Genomic DNA, 14,895 nt, shown 5'->3' on the forward strand with positions numbered 1-14,895 from the left:
ACGTGCATATCGTCAAAGAATATTCTGAGTCAAACGAAAATTACAAGGTATTGACTGTTCGTGATGCTTGCAGATTTTTCACCGTTGTTTATTGTCCACCACACGCAAACGTCGCAATTTTTTTGCGTTTTCTTGACCATCTTTTTGACTTCATATCTTTAAATGAGTACCCATTTCTTCGTGGCGATGTAAACATTAACATGCTTGTCAATTCAACCTGTCGAACTGGTCCGTTGTCTGTCTCTGAAGCATATGGCTTTGTTAGCCTCATAAATGAGCCCTCACGTATAACATCATCCTAGCAAACTCTAATTGATGTATTTGTTACAAATGTTGATAAACCTGCAATCTCAGGAACTCTTGTATGTGGTATTAGCGATCGCTTTCCTATTTTCGTATTTATTCAGGATAAATATGCCCCAAAGAAAGACAGCTCACCTCCCTTGCTTTCTCAAAACATCACCGATACTTCTTTGAACAGTTTTCGCACTGATATTCAAGCCCGCGACTTGACTCATGTTCTTGAAAAAACTGATGTTGATTCCATGTATGACGCTCTCATGTCAAATACTACAATCCTGTACAAAAAACATTTCCCGTACATGTCACGCGTAAATAAGAAACCCTCACGGAAGCCATGGATTACAAGCTATCTTCTAGCTCAAATTAAAATTGAAAATAAGCTACACTGGAAATTCGCAAAATCAAAGGATTTGTCAGAGCTTCAAACGTTTAAATAATTCAGGAATCGTTTAAATGTCAAACTTAAGCATGCCAAGCATCAGTATCTGATGGCGCATTTCAATGATGCAATTAAAAATACTGATTTGCTGTGGAAACGTTTAAACAATCTTCTACGATGCAAACTACAAACTGTACTTGAAACCATGAGGGTGGGTAGTACAGATGTGACTGGCAAGGCGCTCTCTGATATGCTGAATGACCACTTTATTGGTGCGAGTGCCTCAAGCAGACTGCCGGCAATAAGATCGGTCCCACTTGCTGGACGAATTTCAGACAGTAATAGCACTCATCATTGACGCCTTTGAACGTAAAGAACTTGTACTAGGTCTGTGCATTGATTTTTCAAAAGCGTTCGAATGTGTCCATCACGAAATCTTATTGTCTACACTGGAGGACTAAGGAGTGCGCGGCAGTGCAAATCTTCTTCTTTCTTCATATGTTCATAACAGGTGCCAATGTGTAAATCACAATAATCATAATTCTAACATAAAAAGAATACCTTCCTGCGCACCGCAAGGAAGTATCCTTGGGCCTTTGTTATTTGTTGTTTATATTAATAATATTTTTTTCCCAGCATGACGCCATATTATGGGTCGGCTACGCGGATGATTCTGCTACGCTTTTCACGGGGGCAAATATTGATGATTTAATTTACTCTCGAAACCATGCACTGTCATTTGTTAGCGACTGGTCGCAAAGAAATCATTTACGGTTGAACGCTAAAAAGACACAGGCCATTCTTTTCCGCACTAAGAACACAAATGTTAACCCCGAAGCTAAGATACTGTCAGATGGTGTGGAAGTAAGTATTGTTAACGAAATTAGGACCCTTGGCGTAACATTTTCTGAGTCCCTTACGTGGAATAAGCATGTGAAGTACTCTACAATAAACTTAACAAGGTTTGCGGGATACTAAACAGGCACCGCCACTTCCTACCGACCACAGTTAAACCCGTAATTTATAACGCACTGTTTCTGTCTACACTAAACTACTGCCATCTAATTTAGTCAACTACATCTAAGGAAAACATAGGGAAACTTAAAATCTGTCAGAAACGTTCCTTGCGTGCGATTGCTATTATTCCATGTCATGCGCAAACATCTGATTACTTTCATCACTTTAAACTTCTTCCCATAGAATACATCTATCTTTTTCGTCTCACGTCTACATATTGCTCGTCCGTTTTGGCGTGTAATCGCCGCTTCCTGGACTTCATAAATCTTTGACCCCACATTTCCTTCTACAATACTCGTCGAAATGACTCATGGGTTGTGCCTTTCTGTCGTACAGATTATGGTCGCCAGTCCATTTCTTATCACGCAGCTGTTCTTTTAAATATCCTTGTGGCCATCGATGTCTGCCGGGAAAGATGTCATAACGAGCAGTTTATGCACATTTTCTTGCAGCTAACGCCTGATAAATTTTGTATGCTTGTGTTTGCACTTTTTGGTGTTCGTGATGTATGTTACTTGTTGCATATTTTTGTTGTATCCTGTGTTTTTGACTGCCATGAAGTGTTCTGTACTGCTGCAGATTATTTTTCTGTATGGCGTTGAAAGGTTCTTTTATATGCATTTTGTTGAAGCTGAAGTGTATTTAACGAAATCTGTTTCTAACTAACTTTTCGAAGCTAAATGTGCTTTTTTTTTCAAACTGCTGCCGAATTGTACATGAGGGGGCCGGGGTTCGTCAAGCTGCAATCATACGGCTTTTACCCGCCACCCTTTAAATCTCCTTGAGAAATAAAGATTTGATTTGATAAACAATAGCGTAAAGCACTAATTTATGGTTGAAAGCTTAGTAAGACAACTAGTAAAACAACATCTCCAGATAGGAAAAGAAGGCCTTTGTTCACTATGTGAATACTTTTCATCGCAACAGACGCGCTTGTTATAAGTGGAGGTGAGCACCTGGCATGAAGAAATGTGTTGAACAATATTTCCTTACTTAGAAAGAAAAGAAGTTTACTTGCCCATTCGAGACATGGGGAGAGGGAGGCGAAACGTTCATTGGTGGCACTTTGACAATTTTGAGATTTGACAGATACGGGAAGGCCCCTGAAAAAAAGCTTCGCATCCAGCTTGAGTACGTTAGCCCTTTACACACAGGCAACAGCCGGGACCGCGTTACGGTGAAAGACCAGGGCATATCGAACAGTACTTGCCTGATAACGTGCAATCTTCGACCTCGCAGCAACGCTAGTCCCGATCGCCATCCCCAAGGCGGTTCTCTTCGCCCGGCCGCCCGTCGTCCTCTGGCCATTTCAGAGGTACGTCCCCACGCCAGAAAAACTGAGGCCGGCGTCCTCCGGGGGTAGCGCTTCCGCTACTGCACCGAGTCAAGAGCCTCCACCCGACGATTCCCCGCGACGCTCCGGCGAATGACGACCTGACCCGACGACCTCGACGACGCGCTGCGACCGACTGCTTTCCGCCGAAATTCCGGTATCCACCGACAACCACGGCGTTACCGCACTCGTGGATACCGGCGCCGATTTTTCGGTAATGAGCAGAAAGTTAGCCATGGCCTCGAGGAAGGTTCTGATCTCTTGGTCTGGGCCGCAGATCCGGACAGCTGGTGGCCATGTGGTAACTCCGATCAGTGTCTGCACTTCGCGAATCCAGATCCGCGGTGACACTTTCCCTCGTTGCTTTGCTGTGTTACCTGAGTGCTCCAAAGACACACTCAGTTTGGATTTCCTTCAGGAGTACAGTGCCGTTATCAGCCTTCAGGAGCTAATCGTGTTGCTTTCCGCCCAAGGCCCTGTCGACGACGAAATCGAACCACGCAGGGCTAAGTTATGCGTCTGTGACGACCACTTATTGATCGCGTCAAGAGCCAGCATGTTTGATACGGTAGAAGCAGCCCCAGCACTCGTGGCATCGCTGAAACCAACACCTCGCTGCTCATGGGTTGGCAAGTCTGTGTATCTCTTGGAATTATTGAATTGAACAGTGGGCGAACCGAACTTTTGGTGACCAATTTTGGTTCTGAACCCCAGCGTTTGCCTGGAAAAACAGCCAGAGCGTATTTCGATGTACTTAGCGAATTCGCAGGACAGCACGCGCTCTCCGAAATCCCGGCATCAGTGGAGGACTCGACCACTCCCATAAAAACCTACGTGAGCCCGAACCTTTGGCCGAAACAGAAAAACGCTGCCTCGAGGGCATTATCGAGTGTTTCCGCGACTGTTTTGCCCTGACCTCCAAGGTTAGGCAGCCTCCGCTCACAAAGCACCGCATTATAGTTGACGCAAACCAGCGATCGTTACGTCAGTCGCCTTATTGGATCTCTTTGAAGGAACGGGATGCCATTTGCCGAGAAGTTCAAGAGACGCTCCAAGACGACGTGATACAACCGTCGGCGAGCCCGTGGGCATCGCCTGTTGTTCCAGTGGCGAAGAAAGACGGAACCCTACGGTTTTGTGTTAGTTACAGACGTCTAAGCAAAGTCGCCAAAAAACACGTTTATCCTCTGCCACGCATTGATGCTCCCTGGACCGGCTGCGCCACGACACGTACTTCTCGTCACTGGATATACGCAGTGCCTATTGGCCAATCGAGGCTGACGAACGCGACCAGGAAAAGACCGCCTTTAATACACCGGATGGTCTGTACGATTTCCGGGTGTTTCCTTTCGGCCCGTGTTCGGCTCCTGCCACCTTCCAGCGGATGATTGGCACTATGCTTGCCGATCTAAAATGGCAGTCCTGCCCAGTGTATCTTTATGATGTAGTCAAATTCTCCGCCACATTCGAAGAGCCGTAAGTCGCCTTCGCGCTGTGTTCGCAGCAATTTGTTCGGCCTGTCTTCCCCTCTAACTCGAAAAGTTTCACTTCGCTTTGCAGGAGTTCATGTTTGTCGGCCACATCTTGAGCGCTAAGGGAGTCAGCCCTGACCCCGATAAGACAGCCGCCGTCGCTGCTTTTCCCGTGGCAACCGATAAGCGCAGTATGCGCAGCTTTCTGAGTCTCTACGCCGATTATCGGCATTTTGTGCCGAACTTCTGCCACATCGCTGAGCCTCTCACCCGCCTCACGAAAAATGCCGAACCGTTCCTCTGGGGCCAGGAGCAACAGGCCTTCGAAGACCTCCGCAGTTGTCTCCAAAGTACGCCCATTCTTGGCCACTTCGATGAGTCAGCCGACACTGAACTGCACACCGACGCCAGCAACATCGGCCTCGGTGCGGTCCTTGTGCAGTGGCAGGATGGTATCGAACGTGTCATCGCATACGCAAGACGCACCTTGTCACGCTCGGAAGCGTGACAAGGTGCGTGACTGAAAAAGAATGCCTGGCAGTTCTGTTGGCAGTTATCAAATTTCGCCCTTTTAGAATCGTCAGTGATCACCATTCGCTTTGTTGGCTGGCGAACCTCAAAGATCCATCGGGGCGGCTTGCACGCTGGAGCCTTTGCCTTCAAGAGTTCGATGCCACCATCGTTTATAAGTCCGGTAGGAAGCACAGTGAAGCCGACTGTCTGTCTCGTGCTAATATCGAGGACAACCGACGACGATTCTGTTTTTCTCGGCGCTACCTCAACGTCCATCCTCACTCAACACCAGAGGGACGACAGTGAACTACGGCCTCTCGTTGAGTATCTTGAAGGAAGCGCTCTGTCGCCCTCGAGAATCTTCTCACTTGGAATGTCGCCATACTGTTTACCCGATGGTGTTGTGTAAAAGAAAAGCTACAACCCGACGGAAGCTGCCTATCTGCTCGTCGTACCTGCGGCCTTGCTCGACGAAGTCCTGCAGGCGTGCCATGATGACCCATCTTCTGGTCACCTGTGTTTTTCCCGCACTTTGGCGCGGATACGCCAAAAGTACTACTGGCCCAGTGTTGCTGCAATTGTCAAGCGTTACGTCAGAACTTGCAGCGAGTGCCAACGTCGCAAGACGCCGCTGACTAAGCCAGCCGGACTACTGCAGCCTATTGATCCGCCACAAGTCCCCTTCCATCAAGGCGACATGGACTTACTCGGCCCATTTCCGGAGTCCTCACTGGTTAACCACTACATTGTGGTCGCCACCGACTACCTCAGGCGGTACTGTTAAACTAAAGCTCTATTCGTAGTACCGCTGGCGAAATTGCGAACTTTTTCGTTCAAAATTTTGTGCTTCTTCACGGTGCACTCATCATCGCTGAAAGTGACAGGGCAGCGGCTTCACTTCGGCCCTTACGCAGGAGGTTATGCACCTTAGCGGCACAAGTCACCGCAAAACAACAGCTTACCGCCATCAAACGAACGGACTCACCGAACGGCTGAACAAGACGATCGCCGACATGATATCCATGTATGTTGACGCAGACCACCGCAACTGGGACGCCAAACTACCTTAGGTCACATTTGCCTATAATACTGCTCTACAAGAAACGACGCGCTTCACTCCATTTCGTTTAGTGCATGGTCGCGAAGCCACAACTATGCTGGACGCCATGTTGCTTCCGACTAGTAGTACCTCATCTGCTATGGGTACTGCCAAATTCGTTCGTCACTCCGTAGCCGCCCGCCAACTCACCCTACAGCGCATCCGGCACCATCAAGCCCACGCTGCTCACCGCTATAACCTCCGCCACCGAGCTGTAGGTTACCAGCCCGGCGAACAAGTCTGGGTTTGGAGCCAAATCCGCATGCGTGTGCGCTCCAAAAAGCTTCTGCGCCGATATTTTGGCCCCTACGAGGTACTCCGCCAAGTCAGTGATGTGAAATATGAAGTTTTCCCTAGGAAAGAGTTCGCTCCTCTAGACGGCCTACCCCCAAAGTCGTCCAGGGCGCACAGATGAAGCCGTAAAACGCCCATTAGCGCTTCATGCGTGTCTACACCAGCCGCCGGACACATGTTACGTCTCTTGTCTTCCTGCTTCTTATTGTTGCGGCACCGAGTCGTTGCCCTTCAGAGAGGGGGAGTAATGCCACAGTACCAATCAATCCAGTGGCGCCATACCACGGCCTAACTGTTTTAGATGGGACTTGCCATGCCTTGCGCTCTCGAGGGGCTAGAGGTTTTCGTCTTCGTCCTCGCTCGAGCTCCCTGCTGTCTTGCACGCCCAGCACGTCTAATTGAACCTGGTTTGTGTGCTTCGACCGTTTAACGGCGACAATATTTTTGGCGCAAATGAGGCAACATTCACCATTGAGCATTTATTATACTGACGTCTTTGTTTGTTTTGAAAAGTTACCTAGTAAAAAACAACAAAAAGGGGATAAAAAGATTGTCGTTATCGCAATTAAACGGTGCGTGCATCGCTTCCTCGCTATTGCTTGCAAAGGGAGTCAGGGCTCTTCAAGCTGCTCCCATGGAGCTGTTTTCCTCCGCCTTTTCCATATATTATTTGAAAATGAACAATTGAAAGTGAAATTGAATTCAATTAAAAACGCCTCGGCGTACCCCAAGGGTAAAAAAATTGGCGATGGGTTCGCTCTGGTTAAACCTGGAGTGACGCGATAGCTACAGCTGGCCGGGTGGAACTTGGTCAGTTGAATTGCAAAGTCAGTTCTTTCCCCGCTCCGTTTTGCTGGGCGTTTCTTCATCATCATCGTCCCATTGACCCGGCGCATGCGCACAGCTGTTACAGCTCGGCTTGGCCAGCGCGCTGCGCCGCCAGCAGCAGCAGCAGCTGCTCTGCACCACGTGGCCGGTCACGTGCCCTACGATGGGACGAACCACGTGATCAGTCACGGCGCCCCGCCGCGTGACCGACCGCGTGACAGCGTGGCGGCGTCGCCACGCTGAAGGCTCGAAATGCTTCCGTAATGCAGCTATCGCTACAAAACTTTGTACGTGTATTTCTCTGACTCCACTTTTCTTTTCGTGGGCTTGCTGCAGCGTTTTTTAAATATACTGAGCTAATTATGTTACCGGGCGAGTTGGCTGGCAATAATTCTTAAATAGACAGCGCTGGCTGTCGACGGACAAGTACCGAAAGTGGGCACAACTGCGCTTATTGTGAGCGCATTTGCTTCCACTTTTTATTCACCTTGGACCGCCAGGACTGTGTTTATCGCAATCGAAATTCTGGCTCTATTCTTTTAACAAATAACAACTTTGTAAGCGTATTAGGTACTTTTCAGTGCACTCACCGCAGAAACATGACGAACCGGTAAACCCTTTGTGATTCACAGCCAGAAAATTATTACAAAACTCACCTGCCTAGCTTCGTCATTGATTTTCCGACCAGGCTTATTGAGAAGCGCGAAGCCGGCCGCGATCTTCAGCAGCAACGCCTCCTGGTCCATCTTTCCGCCGGCTCCACGGAGACGCAGAGAGGGCGTCGACTCTGGCGGGTCGAGGAAGAGCACCGTGGTGTCCGGCTGTCTACGACGAGTCAGGGAGGGCCGGAACAGGGCTCCGAGGCCCAGCTAACGGTCCAGCATCCCCACAACGCGGGTCAGGTTGGGCAGGCTCGATGATGACGTGCTGTTTGAGGCCACGCTGTACGGGTAGCGCTGGGTGAAGAAGGGGAATTTTATTATAGCGAGAGCTCTAACCCGAACGTTTGGTGCATAGCAACATCATCTCTTGCGTGTATGCGCCTAGCGCAAGCGCTCCTCATGTCATCTTCTGTGCAGCACTAATCCGAAGGTTCTGACCACAGAATAATAATAATTTGCTTTTGGGGAAAGGAAATGGCGCAGTATCTGTCTCATATATCGTTGGACACCTGAACCGCGCCGTAAGGAAAGGGATAAAGGAGGGAGTGAAAGAAGAAAGGAAGAAGAGATGCTGTTGTCTTCTGACCACAGAAAAATCGTTTTTTGCGTCTCACCAAAAAAGGAAAGAAAACTGAATCAGTAATGATGTGTCTGCCGATAGCAGACATAGCAGACGATAGGTCGAACCATAGCATTTCGCCAATGGCCAGGGCCGAATTTGGAGGCCACCATCGTGTCACGCTCGCTCAATTATGTTTGAACATGGCTTTTGGTCCAAACCAGCCAAGGGCATATCTCGGGGATTGGCCAAGCCAAAATTTTGGAAATGACCCGGGCCAAATTTGGAGGCCGCAATCCTGTCGGGCACGGTCAATGATGGTTTGGATTTGATTTTGTTCCAAATCGGCAAAAGTCAATCTTTCAATGTAAATCTGTTGTTAAGCTGTGCATGTCAAGGTGAAAGCAGGGTAAAATCATTCAAGGAATGGTGAGAAACATTTGCGTTGAAAAGAGCTACCGCTCTAGAGAACCGAGCATGAATCCAGAAGAATCGAGAGGGCCTCAGATTACTTAGTCCGCATGATGACGGTAGCGATGGGACTACGATGATCCGTCGCGGAAGCCAGAACATAAGAAAGGGGGTTGTGCATCGTTATGCGTTGACTGTGTCTTCTTACGGTCACAAAAGTCGTAAGCGTTCTTACATACTGCTGTAAAACACTCTTAAATCGTTCAAGAACCATTTGTCTTTTTGTTTGGAAAGGATTATTTATTAGCATAAAAAAAATATTCAGACCTCAAGAAATCCAATTTATTAGTTTTCACACGAAAAATCCCAGAGATTATTTTTTAAACGAGAATAAAGACTCACATAAAATGTATTTAAGACTGGAAACTAACATTGAAACATCAGGATTTAGGAAATCAGAATCCTGGTTCCATGAAATTCTTCTTTGGTGCAGGAAATGAAGAAAAATGTAGTCATTTGTACCAGTGGAAAGATCTATCACCAAGAAAATTGCGGGAGACGTGCTAGCAAGCTCAGTGCTTTGTTGAATAGTTTTTGCTGCTTTCGATAAATGGCTAAAAAATCCCCATTTTCCCTGGGAAGGGAGGCTTAATTCCCTTGAAACGAAAAAATTATTGCTAGGAAAAGCTTCGAGGTTGCGATACGCATGCCGTTATGTAAAAAGTGTCTCAAACGGTTGACCAATTAACCCCTCTAATATGGTGATGACACTTTATGAATAGAAGGCGCAACCTCTGTAGACGTATACTGACGAGGTAGTGGAGAGGCCTAAACCCTACGTTTGTCCAAAGCGTCCGACCAATGCCGCAAAACTTACAACAGCACTAATGAATCCAATGCTCTCATTGCTTCAGTTCACCTGCTTCTAATTTTAGCACGGAGTAATTGACTCTACCAACCAATTGTAACTCGCACTCAGGAGCCAGTGGGCTGTGGCCTAATCTTGGTTTAAGGAATAATTTTATAGTTGAAACCAAAAAAATATCTGAGGATACACAGTTCCTTTTTAATCGGTTGAAACCAAAGACTCCAAGCCCGAATTTTAGATTGGCACTGTGGCGGTGCTTATTCGCGCTGTAGAAAATAGCTCCCTCTTTTTTGGCTTCACTTACAAGCGTGCCGCCGAGACATATGCCACTTTTCGAGATGCGTCGACAATGCTAAAAAACAATTAGCGGTGGCTTAGCTCTGCATTGCCTAGTATACTTAGCGAAAGCAACTCTTGCGTGGCTTGCAACTGACGGCCGAGTGCATCGCCTACCGTAATCATTCGGTGACAAAACGCGCATGCGCGGTAAGGCGCATAGCTAGTCATGCCTCAACGAGCAGCGGGGGAGTGGGCGAGGCGGCGGAGGCACAGCTGTGACGTGACGCGCGGCCCACCCGTGGCGAAACTTACGCTTGCGCAGTAGGAGCAGATGGCCAAGACAGACGAAATCGCTCCGGCCAGCGTAGTGTAAATTTCGCTACAAAAGTGAGCTGCCTACTCGCTCGAACCCCGAAACTCGGTGGGTAATGAATGCAACTTGTGGCCTGTTAGATTAATTTAAGCTAAAATGAAACAATGCAGCGATGGCGTAGAAGTAGAACATCCGCCTCGCGTGCAAGAGGACCGGGGTTCAAATCCTGGTGCCGCGCAATTCTCCACCGGGTTTAAAAAAAAATCCGCGTGTCGATGGAATTGCATAACCAGGCCTAGAGTGCGGCCGGATCTCGGTGACCAGAACCGACAACGCACTCTCTCACCAGAGCAGGATTTGGCCACCCTGGTGTAGTACTTGGCCACAACCTTCTATGATCAAACCAATTAACCCTCGGCCCTCAGTCCCCAGCGGCTGCACAGCAACTGACCACGGCAGCGGTCAGACCTGTGACGCAGCGGAGGGTGCTAAGAATCTCTGGCTCCGGACAGGCCGCCATTGGAATCTGAACCTGGCAACGTTTAACGCTAGAACTTTAGCTAGTGAGGCTAGCCTAGCAGGGCTGTTTGAGGAACTAGCGGGAATTAAATGGGATGTGATAGGGCTTAGCGAAGTTAGGAGGAGAGGTGAGGCGTATACAGTACTTAAGGGCAATGTCATTAGCAATAAGGATAAGATAGTTAACGTAGCCGAAGAGTTCTACACATGCCTGTACAGTAGCCAATGTAATCAGAGCAATAATGAGAAAGACAGCAGTATATATATATATATGAACTGCACACCTACTGTAGCCCTCCATAAAGTCGGCAATAAAACAATGCGTCATCCCGCCAGTAACGAAAGATGAAGTAAAGAAAGCCATCGAAGGAATGAAAAGGGGAAAAGCAGCTGGGGAGGATCAGGTAACAGCAGATCTGTAGAAGGACGGAGGGGACATCGTGCTACAAAAACTACCTACCCTGTATACGCAATGCCTTATGACCTCGACTGTACCAGAAGCTTGGAAGAATGCAAACATTATCTTAATTCATCAGAAGGGAGACGCCAAGGACTTCAAAAATTACAGGCCGATCAGCTTACTATCCGTTGCCTACAAAGTATTTACTAAGGTAATCGCTAATAGAATCAGGGCAACGTTAGACTGTAATCAACCAAATGATCAGGCAGGCTTTCGTAAAGGATATTCCACAATAGATCATATTCACACTATCAATAAGGCGATAGAGAAATGCGCAGAATATAACCAACCTCTATATATCGCTTTCATTGATTACGAGAAAGCATTCGACTCAGTGGAAACCTCAGCAGTCATACAGGCATTGCGTAATAAGGGGGTAGAAGAACCTTATGTCAAAATATTGGAAGATATATATAGCAACTGCACAGCTACTATAGTCCTCCATAAAGTCAGCAATAAAGTTCCAATAAGGAAGGGCGTCAGGCAAGGAGACACGATCTCGCCAATGCTGTTCACCGCATGTTTACAGGAGGTATTTCGAGGACTGATTTGGGAACAGTTCGGAATAAGAATAAATGGAGAATACCTAAACAATCTGCGATTTGCTGATGACATTGCCTTGCTGAGTCACTCAGGAGGTGAACTGCAAATCATGATCAGTGAGCTAGACAGGCAGAGCAGATCGATGGGTCTAAAAAATAACATGCAGAAAACCAAGGTAATGTTCAACAGCCTAGCAAGGGAACAACAGAGCACAATTGGCAGCGAGAGCCTAGCAATTGTGACGGAATACGTCTACTTAGCGCAGGTAGTGACAGCTGATACGGATCATGAGAGGAAGATAACTAGAAGGATAAGAATGGGGTGGAGCGCATATGGCAAATTCTCGCAGATCATGAGTGGCAGTTTACCAATTTCCCTCAAGAGGAAAGTGTGCAACAGCATAATCTTACCGGTACTCACCTACGGGGCAGAAACGTGGAGGCTAACGAAAAGAGTTCAGCTTAAGTTAAGGACAACGCAGCAAGCCATGGAAAGAAAAATGATAGGTGTAACGTTAAGAGATCAGAAGCGGGCAGAGTGGGTGAGGGAACAAACACGGGGTAATGACATCCTAGTCGAAATCAAGAGAAAGAAATGGGCTTGGGCAGGGCATGTAATGCGAAGGCAAGATAACCGCTGGTCCTTAAGGGTAACGGAGTGGATTCCAAGAGAAAGTAAGCGTAGCAGGGGGCGGCAGAAGGTTAGGTGGGCGGATGAGATTAAGAAGTTTGCAGGCAAAGGGTGGATGCAGCTGGCAAATGATAGGGTTAATTGGAGAGACATGGGAGAGGCCTTTGCCCTGCAGTGGGTGTAGTAAGGCCGATGATGATGATGATGAAGATGATGATGATGATGATGATGATAATGATGATGATGATGAAATTGAAACAACCGTGTTGCCCTGTTTGTCCTTGTAATAGCGACGCAGCACATGCAATTTCAGACTTTGGCGGGAGATTTCTAGAGTTCCTTTCAAGCAGTATTCACATGGACGACCTCTGAGAGGTCGCGCGATACCGGAGCTTCCGATTACCCCCCGCGCAGGAAGCATTTCATTCATTCATTCATTCATTCATTCATTCAATATTTATTGCATATCTTGCGAAGTACAAACATTGATGCACACATAGCCATTGGCTAGTAACGGTTTTAATGAGGAAGCATTACAAGTCCCATTACGGGGAAAGCCAGCGGCGTGTGTTGGCGAGCGTACTCAAGGATGGTACAGAAAACCCCATATGGCAAGAAGAATAGGGCGACGTCATCAAGCCGCCGTGGGACGCACACAGCAAGCCGAGCGCCGCAATTTCAGATGAGGTACACGTCGTTCTTCTATAACTACTCCCCACTGCGCTACCTAAATGCGGAGCCAGTTTTCCCGACTACATTCGTACCAAAATTGTCACACACCTGTTCTCCGTACAGCATTCTGGGTGGTGTCATATACGATTTATTTTTGCATATGGCTTAAATGTTCTATAGCCAAGCCGGGGGCTAGCTTGCGACAAAGATACTATCCGCACACATCTGAACTTTCTATTGTAGGCCTTCCCAGACAGTTTCCTTCTTCTCTTAGGCATGTTTTATGTGCCCACCAAGATGTGAGGCAGTTACCGCGCCTTATGCTTTCCCTAAAAAGTTTTCGTACCAAAACTTTAATACAAGCGTTCGCCGTGCGGGTTCCGAGTGGTGCGTGTGCGTGTGTGTGTGTGTGTGTGTGTGTGTGTGTGTGTGTGTGTGTGTGCGTGCGTGCGTGCGTGCGTGCGTGCGTGCGTGCGTGCGTGCGTGCGTGCGTGCGTGCGTGCGTGCGTGCGTGCGTGCGTGCGTGCGTGCGTGCGTGCGTGCGTGCGTGTGTGTGTGTGTGTGTGTGTGTGTGTGTGTGTGTGTGTGTGTGTGTGTGTGTGTGTGTGTGTGTGTGTGTGTGTGTGTGTGTGTGTGTGTGTGTGTGTGTGTGTGTGTGTGTGTGTGTGTGTGTGTGTGTGTGTGTGTGTGTGTGTGTGTGTGTGTGTGTGTGTGTGTGTGTGTGTGTGTGTGTGTGTGTGTGTGTGTGTGTGTGTGTGTGTGTGTGTGTGTTGAATCGTATCTGGTCTGCTATGGTATCCATGTAGTTATATGATATGTGCTGAATTTTAAATTTTCTTCCTCGAGAGAGAAATGGGCAAGTCCACATAAAATGTTGGAGATCTGCTCTGCAGTGTTCTTGGAAATGGTTGCATTTGTCTTGCATAGGTGTTTCCTGTCTGGCAAGAGGCCACTTGTGGCGTATGTACGGGGTGTACGCTGTGTTTTTAAGAGCTTTTTGTAAGAACTCTTGTAGCCGAGTAAGCTTCAGTGTCAAACCTCGGCGCTTGTGTTCTTTCTGATAACCGGCGCTTGCGGTCTGCTTTTATTTAGGTGCGAATGTAGTGTATCAGTGCTTTGCGGGGGGAGCCTTCATTGAAGCTTTCGATATTGTCACGTAGTGGTGACGGCAGTCGAAGCAGCGATGAAGCCGGACGAAAGGGTCTTCTAAAAGAACTGTTTGTTGGGCTGACTTGCATCCAAAATGGACTGAATCACTCGGCGGCGGCGAAGCGACAAGCGTGCTCGGCGGTCGTCGAACAGAATGCCCGCCGCTGTCGGCCGTGCTCAATTTAAAGCTGATAGCGAACATTCGAGATAAAGGGCGCAAAGTTACTAGAACATTCCGGAACAACGTAGAATCAGCTTTGCCTGGCTGCGATCAATCGAGATAAATCTAGTCGCGTCTTGCGTCGCAAACAAAGCGATAAGGTGGTGTCGCGGCAGATTTGAAAAACGAACAAACACTGGAAATATTCGCGGCATTACTCCCCTCTCAAAGAAGCATCGACTTGATGCATTAAAACAAATAATGCGACTAGTAAGGGAAAAAAACGGATCTTGCGAAAATAGAGCATGGAAATGCAGCGGCCTTTAGCGCGCATAATACGGCTTCAGACGGACTACATGGACAACTTCTGGTCGTACGCGGCGTCGCTGGGATGCAGTCATTGCGTCAGGGATGACTTCATAATCCAGTTCA

At 47.8% G+C, this 14,895-nt stretch overlaps 1 pseudogene; it reads right to left on the reverse strand.

Annotated features, from left to right (window-relative positions):
* The window catches only part of LOC144112396 (uncharacterized), a 40,342-nt pseudogene extending 32,148 nt beyond the window's left edge, over positions 1-8,194 (reverse strand).
* Between the last annotated feature and the right edge of the window lie 6,701 nt (positions 8,195-14,895).

This window comes from Amblyomma americanum, unplaced genomic scaffold (genome assembly GCF_052857255.1).
Source record: "Amblyomma americanum isolate KBUSLIRL-KWMA unplaced genomic scaffold, ASM5285725v1 scaffold_81, whole genome shotgun sequence".
Lineage (NCBI taxonomy): Eukaryota > Metazoa > Arthropoda > Arachnida > Ixodida > Ixodidae > Amblyomma > Amblyomma americanum.